Below are 9,511 nucleotides of genomic sequence, written 5' to 3'. Positions count from 1 at the left end.
ATCCCCCCCAGAGGGCTTGAAATATTTAAGGTGAATTTTAAAAGCCCAGCATGTGCCGAAATTAGGGGATCCATTGTATCTTCAAAGCTCCGAAATGCGCGTGTATCTTGGGCTGCACTCACATCTCACTGAGATTCAAAAAAGGGGTATGGGGTGTGGCAGGGCATGGGCATGCCAGGGTGGGGCCAAGAGATGTGTGCATAAATACTGGCAAGCATCCAGATCCAGTGCAGCGGAAGTTTACTTCTGCAATGAAGGAGGTGTAACTTTAATTTTTTTTTAAAGAACAGCCATTTCTGATAGGTTTAAAGGGTCTGGAGTAACTGGGAGGAGAGCAGGCTATTAAACCGGGGGGGGGGGGGGGGGGGGGGGGGGGGAGGTTTGGAGGACCTATCTCTCGACTAGGTGAACTGGTGGATGAACTAGTGAAACTGGCAATGATGAGGATGCGTGCCCACTATAAAATACCCTGACTTATGTGGTAGAAACAGAATAGGCGCACATCCATTTAAAATTGGGCGCACATGGGGGGCAAGATGGCGGGGGGGCAAGATGGCGGGGGGGCAAGATGGCGTCCTGAACGGGTGTATGGGATAGAGCTGCTCCTACCTTTCGTTGATTTTTTCTACTATGCCGCCGAAAAGAAAAGGGAGGGTGAGGGTTTTCCCCTCTATACCTACCCAATTAACGGAGCAAGCTCTAATCACAACTTTCCTCGCCCAGGGAGCTCAAACATTCGAGGCGGTGAGTCCTGCTGTGAATTCGCCTAGAGGAGAGGCGAGCTCACCAGGGACAGAGGTTTCCCTCAGCCCCCCCGAGACGTGCCCTCCGGCAACCAGACAAACTCCGACCCCGGATGTGCAGCAGCCGTCGAGGACCGATGAGGTCACAGCGAGAGAGCTGCCGGGAGAACACCCGCCAAGTGTCGGAGGAGAGTCGGGGAACGGAGAAAGTTCAGCGAGGGAAGGTGTTTCAACCCAAGCTGAACCAGCAGTACCATCAACAAGCTCCGAAGTGACCCCCTCGACAGCGGGGCCTAGACCCGACCCTCTGGTAAGGCCAGCGGTCGTCACCCTGGAAAACTTATGGGAACTCTCAGCGGGGTTAACTCTTGCAGTTAGAGATTGTAACGCTAAATTGGATTTATTTGCTTCTCAAACAAATAACAGAATATCCGCTCAAGAGAATTCCCTCTCTCAACTTCAATTATCAGTGGGCAAAGTAGAAACGGAGGTTTCTCAAATAAAGGAATTTAATATTGCTACTATATGGGACAGAACAGCTCTATCCAGGAGACTGGAGCTATTGGAGAATTGGAATAGACGTTTAAATTTAAGACTGATTAATTTTCCGAGAGTCTTGGGGGAAATGCCTACAGCAACTTTAAAAAGATACTTCGCAGAAGTTCTCTTATTGCCTGAAACACAATTTCCTATGATTAATAAGGCATATTTTCTTCCAGGTCCAAACCGCTCAGAGCAACAAGCGGCACCGACTGTGGACTTACAAAACTTAACTAATTTCCTAGAATCTTCTGCAATTGAAATTATAGATTTTTCCACTTTATTAGTATCTTTGGTAATGGAGCAGGATGTTAGTAGGTTAATGATCTCTTACTTTAAAAATCTTAATACATTGTTTCATGGTAGTAAGGTCTGCATGTTTCGGGATATTTCCAAAATAACCCAGGAACGACGGAAAGGGTTTCTGTCCATGCGACAAGCAGTGATATCTCTGGGGGCTACTTTTCTCTTAAGATACCCCTGCAAATGCATTATTAAAAAAGAAGCAGATACTCTTATCTTTTTCTCCCCTGAGCAGTTGAAGCTTTATTTAGATTTACAGACCCCCTCTGAGAACGCCATAACTCCAGGGGAATAGATATAAAGAGCTCCCATTCAGGTTAAGTCCTAGTGGAAATAATCTTTTTTCCTTTTTTCTCCTTAAAAGTGTTCCCCCTCCCTGGTTAATCAAATGAGAGTTGGTTACTCATTAGAAATTTGTATTTTTCCTGATAATTATTGTAGTTGGAATGAAAGAATTTCAATCTAATGTTATGTAACATGTTTCCTTTATAAAACTTTGTGATACAAATTGTATTAGAAAAGTGAGAAATAAAGAATTAAAAAAAAAAAAAATTGGGCGCACATGGGTACATATTATATAATATCCATGACCCAGGATGTGTGCCGATGCACATTCATAAATATTTGTCTGCATGCCCCTTTCAAAGTTACAGTCCCTGTTTGTACCTGAGGTAACAGAGGGTAAAGTTACTTGCCCAAGCTCACAAGGAGTGGCAGTGGGAAGTAAACACTGCTTGCCCTGATTCGTAGCCCGCTGCTCTAATCACTAGGCTATTCCTCCACTCCATATATTTAATTGCTTTAGGATGTTCCATAAACATAGCTCTCCATATCCTGACAGTAGGGCTATGTTTATGGAGCAATATGTTAAAGGCTATAGAATCCTTTAAAAAGCCCACAAAAATTGCTATGCTGAACACATGGATATTCCTGCAGTGGTAAGATTTGTACCATTTTTGTAATTTTTTTTTCTTTACAATTAAAATTAAAATCTGTTGGCTAATTATACAGGGTGGGAGTATATTATACAAAAGTAACATCATGCATATCTGGAACTAGAGTTAGAGGGATGCTACAGAGCAAGCCTCAAACACACAAAGGAAAAGCAGAAAGCTATAAGCAACTGCTAAGACTTTAAGATGTTTTTTCTCAGTTTCTTCCTGCAGCTCAGTTGTGTAAGTCACAATAAAAGGTCTAAATGTCGGGCTCTTCAGGCTTTCACACATATACAAGCATCTCTTTTCTGGAAAATACTGTTCTTTAAGCCACCATATAATCATTCATCTCCTCTGCAAGGACTTCTGCCAGAAATTTGCACAAAAAAATTGTCTTAAAATGTTGCTCTGTCTGTAGCATGGTTTTGTAGTTTATGAATGCACAGCTCCTTTCATTACAGACATCTCTCTCACCACTTTCCTTTTTCTTTCAGGATTCCCAGTGGTCCTGTCACACTCGTCCTAGATCCCCTGAATAGGCTATCTGGAGACATCACACAATACATTACCTCACCATTCCTGCCAGGGGCTATATTGGAAATGCTGCCTTCTGGCCTTCACTCATTGTTCAGTGGTAGAAAGAACCATGCTCTTCACTCTAGTGAAACACTCTTAAGTGCCCTATTCCCATCAAACTCTCCACCACAACAGGCAACGTCTTAAATATTCCACCGAGGCTTGATCAATCATGTTCTCTTTTTCACGCTGTTCTGTGAGCTGTGATTGGTACAAGGTAGCATAAATAGAGACACCTACAATGGGTCTATGATTATGCATGAAGAAGTGGAAATGAAACATGCAAAGGGTTTGATTACGTTGCCTCTCTCTCTAAATAAAGCTAACAAACTGTAATAAACTCCTGCAGTTTTTAACTCTATGATTGCCTCAGCATGTGTATGCATCTTTCAGTTTGCTATTAAACACTATACAGTGAGGCCAGGAATCATAGGCAAGCTTTAGGAGGCATTTCCCCTCCTCCCCAAGCTCCTGCAGGACAACATTACTCCCAGCTGCCTCCTTAATTGGGCGACAGTGATTCCAAGACCTTTCAGAAGGAGAATGGGAGTGAAGTTAAGCAGGACCATGGCTGGACAATGACTCAGGCCGATACAGTACAGTGCACTCCGACGGAGCGCACTGTTAACCTGTCATTGGACGCACATTTTCCCTTACCCCTTATTCAGTAAGGGGCGGAAAACGCACGTCCAACCCGCCGAACCTAATAGCGCCCTCAACATGCAAATGCATGTTGACGGCCCTATTAGGTATGCCCGCGCGATTCAGTAAGTAAAATGTGCAGCCAAGCTGCATATTTTACTTTCAGAAATTAGCGCCTACCCAAAGGTAAGCGCTAATTTCTTCGGGCACCGGGAAAGTGCACAGAAAAGCAGTAAAAACTGCTTTTCTGTGCACCCTCTGACTTAATATCATGGCGATATTAAGTCGGAGGTCCCGAAGGGTAAAAAAAGTAAAAGAAAAAATTTGAAGTCGGCCGGCGGCTGTCGAGTCGAATACCGGATGCTCAATTTTGCCGGCGTCCGGTTTCCGAGCCCGTAGCTGTCAGCAGGCTCGAGAACCGACGCCGGCAAAATTGAGCGTCGGCTGTCAAACCCGCTGACAGCCACCGCTCCGGGCCAAAAGGAGGTGCTAGGGATGCGCTAGTGTCCCTAGTGCCTCCTTTTGCCCATTTCTACCGCCGGACCTAATTTAAATACTGCATCGCGCGCACAGGCACGGACTTTACTGAATCGGCCTGAAGGCTAGCACAATGCCCCCACTCCCCCTAGCTTGGTGCCCCAGTCAGCTGCCCATCTTGCCTGCCCCTGATGATGATCCTGCAGGTTGGGACTCACAGCAAAGGAAAAGAAAACGGGATGTTAAAACAGAAAGGAGATATAAAAGGAGAAGCTTTACAGTTGTTAAATGTTTCCTTTTTCAATGACTTGGTTGGCAAAAGAAATAAATGTATGAGACAGCATCTATAACTTTTCTATATTCTCTCTCTTTTTCCGGGAGAACATAACCTCTCTCCCAACATTCCTCTAACTTTTTGTGAGCTGGGTGTATAAAAGAATTTGTATGTACCCCATAGTGTTCAAATTTCTGTGCCATGTCATTTGCAACACCATTGCATTTTCCTTTTCTTGTGTCTGCTCTTTTCCTGTGTACACTTGTTTCATGACCTGAGAGTATGCACACAGCTTACAGGGAACCTTGCTCTCTCCCTAAATCCTAGGATTAGTGCAGAACTAAAAGTTAACAGCTCAGGGTCCCATCAGAGGTATAGCCGGAAAGCCAGTCCAGGGCTATTTGTGCACACAATAGCTGCAAAGTGGCAGAAAGGAAAGCATTGGAGGTTCTTTTTGTCTGTTTTGCTGTCAGGCCCCGACATACTTTTGAAGTTGTTGTAAGGTTGCTAGTCTGGGAGAGGGGAGGAAGAAGAGAACAGGAAGAAGGAAAGTGTAAGAGAAGAGAGAGCACAGGATGGAGGAAGGAATGCACAAGGAGGGGTAAGGAGAGCACAAGAGAGAAGGAAGAGAGTGCATGGCAATGGGAAAAGGAGACAGAGAAAGAGAGGGAGAGAACAAGGAGAGGGGGAGAGGGAAAGGAATGATTGAAGGAAAGAGACAAAGAAAGAGGAAACAAGTGAAATAGAAAATAAAAAGCAAGGAGAAGAGGAGTCATGTGAGGTGGTGGACTCAGTAAGCCATGCGCAAACCGAGCTCTGGCCGCCACCCCTAAAAATCTGCACCTCCAGCGCAGCATACGCAAACCTTGAAGTTCCATGGGTGTGAGAGCCTGAGAATTCTGGTCTCTAATGGTGACAGAAGCGCTTCCTTGCCTAATGGCGATGAAATTGCTTAAAAAAGACAAGGAGAAGGTGAAAGCCCCGGAGAGCAAAATGGCCACCGCTCCTCCCAACCTTCCCGATACTGCGGGGGAGGACTCATTGGAAGACAAGATCTCACAAGCAGTGGTAGCCGCTCTGGACAAGTGACTGCACCAAATTTCCAAACAAATAGCAGAGGTGAGATCATCCTTGAATGATTTTGATACCCGCATTGAATTGGGTGGAAAGATGGGTAGCTTTAGTTGAAGATGGCGTCGGGGCTCTGGAATGACATGTCCCTAAGCTGGAAAAGGAGGCACAGAGCAGAGACGCAAAAATTGATGACCTACTCTAAAACAACTTAAGGTTTGTCGGCATCCCGGAATCTATCCCTGAGGCAGACCTTCCACGCGTTCTAGAAACATGGCTGACTTCTATAAATCTCTCTTTGCTGACCTCAGCAGTGGGCACATCAAATAGGCATAAAGAAAGTGACAGATACAAGTCGCAAACTGTGAATTGTAATCATGAGATTTTTTAATTATGCGCATAAAGTAATAATTTTTCAACATTACCGCAAAGCACGAGATCTTCAATACGAGAACAAAAAGATCCTGATCTTTCAAGATTTCTAAACATGTGTATCCAGCCTACAGAGAGAGTTCTTGGCAATCTGCACTGCCTTGATTACCAAGAAAATACGCTTTTCCTTATTATATCCAGCTAAACTGAAGGTTTGGCATCAAGGAAATACACATGTTTGAAAACCCTGGGTCAGCTACAGATTTTGTGAAGTCGCTGCCCACAGATGATATTAACCAGCATGGCTGAAGATGGCTAATCCAAGGCCGCACCAAGTACTTTGTTTATTTTCTTCTTGCCAAGATCAAAGTGGGGAATACAATATGTGCTCCACAAAACAATCTCAGAGACCCTTAACAACTCGTTAGATGGTTGCTGTGCTGGAGGGAGGTTCTCTGACTTTCTTGGAATAATAATGGACCCCGAAATTAATCTAAAACAACACATATCACTAAAAGTAAAAGAAGGCTATGCTAAACTCATGATCCTCAGAAAACTTAAACTGTTACTAACGCCTGCAGATTTCAGAACAGTGCTTCAGGCACTAGTTTTCACCAGTACCGATTACTGTAATGGACTTTTTCTAGGACTCCCAAATACAACAATAAGACCACTTCAAATTCTACAAAACACAGCAGCGAGAATACTAACTGGAAAAAGAAGAAGATACCATATAACTGAAACTCTGGCCGAACTTCACTAGCTACCCATAGAACAAAGAATAAAATACAAAGCACTATGCACCATACATAAACTAATACATGATGAAAAAGCGGACTGGCTAAACACTGCACTACGGGTACACGTCCCACACAGGAACCTTTGTTCAGCAAACAAAGCTCTCTTAACTATTCCCTCAGTCAAGACAGCGAGACTAACCCAGGTAAGAGAAAGTGCATTGTCTTTAGCAGGACCCACACTCTGGAACACAAAGCCTTTGGAGACCAGATTACAGAGAGACCCCAAAACATTCAAGAGAAGTCTAAAGACATGGCTTTTTAACCAAGCCTTTTATAAAGAGATCGGAGAATAGAAAATACACTGGAATAAACAGAAGAGCACCGGCACACAGCACTATTCTCATAAATGTGCATTACAATATTTTAACAAATTGAGTACACAATGAATGTAACAATATAACACAATAAATGTGATTTTTTTTTTGACCCGTAAAAGTACCTTCTAGGTACACCTGGCCAGAACCTACATCACTAAACATTTGTACATATTTGTATGATTTAATGTAACTGAAACTTAATGGTACCTGTTAGAATGCACTATAGTACGCTTACTCCAAACTTACTTATGTTTCTACATGTAAACCGTTGCGATGGTATATAACTTAGCGACGGTATAGAAAAGACTTTAAATAAATAAATAAATAAATAAATAAATGTTATTCAAGTTCATATTCATGTGGGTTTCCATTGCAGAAAGCTGTAACTGTGAGCACATTTAATATCAGATGACTCCATGTCCCCTTGATTGGGGCGGTTTGGTAAACCAGTCGAGATTTTGGGGGTTTACTGGAGCTGCGGCATTAAAAATGGGGAAGTTATATGCTCTCTTCTGTTTTTTGGGGGAGAGGGCTGGACAAGTTTGGGAGCTATGTGCTGAGACCAAATTAGTACGGTTCATGAGGTTCAGTAGGTTTAAAAACTGTCCTTATATATCGGGGGGGGGGGGGGGGAGAGGGAGTCCCATACACCTGGCGCGAGGAATGATTTATTTATTTATTTAAAATTATTTTTGTGAGAAACATCCATAGTTTGAACCCTGTGGGGGAATGGCGGACTGGGAAAACAGCTACGCACACAAACACACACACGCACACAAACACACACACACACACACACATATATATATATATAAAACACCAAAATGGTACTTGAAATAATTACCTGAAGGACCCCAGTGAAAAGAGAGAAAGTTCTATCCCGGCTTAATAAGCTTAAAGCTAAGGTAGCTTTTCTTCAGGAAAGCCACCTGACCCCTGCTGAGACCCTTGAATTGAAGAAACGGTGGGTCTCCCAAGTATATTTTGTGATTGGGATGTCCAAAAGCTGCGGGGTAGCCATACTTATTCATAAGGTAGTATCATTTCAGTTGCTTAAATCTGTGGCAGATCCCTGGGGAAGGTATATCATTCTTTGAGGGAATTTGATGGGCCCAGAAATAATCCTGGTCTCAGTTTATGCCCCTAACACTTATGATAATTTCTTTTTCTCTGGTCTATTCTCTCAAATATCTCAACTTGGGGACTATTCAGTTATTCTGGAGGGAGATCTAAACTGTATTATAGATGCAGAGATGGATCGTTACCCTCCACGGAAGGAACACCCTTTAAGTGAGAACAAGGGTCCTCACTTTCTGTGCAATAACCTCTGCGTGCTAGATTTGTGGAGAACATTACACCCAGGGGAGCACGACTTTACACACATAGCTCATGTTCACCCTACTAGGTCCTGGATTGACTATTTGTTAGTCTCGGAATCCTTACTTAAGTGGTTTACTATGGTAACTATAGGAGACTATAGTTACCATAGTACTATGTACTATGGTAACTATTCTCCTATAGTTGTGGTAACTATAGTTACCACAACTATAGGAGAACCTCAGGGAACGGGTCAGTGAAGGATGCCTGCCAATTTGGCCACGGATCCTGAATTCCCTAGTTATTTACAACATAAATGGCATTGAATTTAATGGTCAGCACCTTAATCAACCCATCCTCTTTTGGGAAACGGTGAAAGTTTGCTTCGAGGAGACAATATCAGTTATGTGAGCCACAAATGGAAAATGATGCAAGCAGAGATTGTACTCCTAGAAACACAATTGAGGGGCTAGAAGCGTAAATTGGTTAAGGGCTCTTCACACGCAGACTTGGCTGATTTTAAAGCAACTCAGTGAGTACTCAATAACTTACTTCACGAAAGGGCGTTAGGATCTTTATGCAATATAAAATATCAACTGTTCCGCTTTGGGAATAAATCTAGGCGCTTGATGGCTTGGCTATTAAAGAGTCAAGAATCCCCTAAATTTATCCCAGCTATTAAAGACGTATAGGGTCTTCTTTAAATGTCTTCCTCAGAAATTGCACAAGTGTTTTCCAGTTATTATCAAGAATTATACTTGGCTGACCCATCAAATTAGGAAGGTATTGTCAGCTTCTTAAACCAAATTTCCTGCCCAACTTTAAAAGCTGAGGTGTTGCAAAAATTGAACCAAGACTTAACTGTGGGGGAAGTCTCAGAGGCTATAAAATATCTGCCTGCATTCAAAGTCCCAGGCCCAGATGGCCTAGATTCCTTTTTTTACAAATCTCGGATACAAGATATATCAGATAAGTTATGTGCTGTGTACGAAGGATGTGTGTACAGAGGCTCATGCCAGCCACCATGAGAGCAGGCACAATAGTGGTGTTACCTAAACCAGATAGAGATCTTCAACTCCCCTCATCATATAGGCCTATTTCCCTCTTTAATTTAGACATTAAGATTTATACCAAGGTACTAGCG

This window comes from Rhinatrema bivittatum, chromosome 6, assembly GCF_901001135.1.
Source record: "Rhinatrema bivittatum chromosome 6, aRhiBiv1.1, whole genome shotgun sequence".
Classification (NCBI taxonomy): Eukaryota; Metazoa; Chordata; class Amphibia; order Gymnophiona; family Rhinatrematidae; genus Rhinatrema; species Rhinatrema bivittatum.
The sequence above is the reverse complement of the archived record's forward strand: the minus strand, read 5'-3'. Positions refer to the sequence as shown.